Here is a 764-nt window from a genome sequence, read left to right as displayed (position 1 = left end):
GGTAGGAAAAGCTGAGAAGGTGTCTCCAGGGAGGAAGCTGGCCAGCTGGCAGGAATTCTCCAAAGTATTCAGAGGCCGGGAACCCCACTGCAAACAGGAAAGTCTGGGCCACATCTGAGGGTGTCTGGGGTGGGGATCACCACCAGGCTCAGCCACCAGCACTCAGCCTCATGGTGGGCTGGGGACTCTGACCCAAAACGGCCAAGCCAAGCCCAGGACCTGCAGTCTGCCCTGACCCCGGGGATCTGGAGGGGGCGCTGGGTCTGGGTCCCAGGTCTCCTGACTTCCTCTGGCTTGAAAGGAAAGAGGTTGGACCCCGTTGCTGGAGATGGGGGCTTGGATCTTAGATCTGCCACTTCCCTCCCTGACTTCCTTTCCTCAACTGTAAAATCAACCCCTAATTCCCGGCGCTGTGAGGATCAATGGCTAAGAACAGGGCCCGGCTCACGGTCAGCCCTGAGTAAACCAGTCACCATAAGAGGAGACAGGAAGGCCCACTCCCACCCAGGACCCGGCCCCCGCCTGTCACGGGGTGAAGCCCTTCACCGGGTGAACTACTCGAAGTCCTGTTATTATCGCCTCTTTTCCCTGTGGGAGATATTAACTTTGGAAACCATAACTAAATTATAAGATTTCACTGGGATTGGTGTAACTGATCGAATTTCCTAACAGTTTCTGCGAGTTCCAGATTTTTCAAACTAATCATTTACTGAGGGCAAGTAAACATTTCTTAAGTTGGTGCTGTCCTGGTTTGGCCCCAGTGG

At 54.5% G+C, this 764-nt stretch overlaps 1 protein-coding gene and 1 long non-coding RNA gene across 2 annotated transcripts in view; one reads left to right on the top strand and one right to left on the bottom strand.

The window, feature by feature from the left end:
- LOXL2 (lysyl oxidase-like 2) overlaps positions 1 to 764 on the bottom strand; it is a 98,754-nt gene that overhangs the window by 37,121 nt on the left and 60,869 nt on the right. The window lies entirely within an intron of this gene.
- LOC106725805 overlaps positions 1 to 764 on the top strand; it is a 12,202-nt gene that overhangs the window by 1,895 nt on the left and 9,543 nt on the right. The window lies entirely within an intron of this gene.

The sequence above is a fragment of the Myotis brandtii genome, unplaced genomic scaffold, assembly GCF_000412655.1.
Source record: "Myotis brandtii unplaced genomic scaffold, ASM41265v1 scaffold19, whole genome shotgun sequence".
NCBI classification, from domain to species: domain Eukaryota; kingdom Metazoa; phylum Chordata; class Mammalia; order Chiroptera; family Vespertilionidae; genus Myotis; species Myotis brandtii.
The sequence above is the reverse complement of the archived record's forward strand: the minus strand, read 5'-3'. Positions and strand labels throughout refer to the sequence as shown.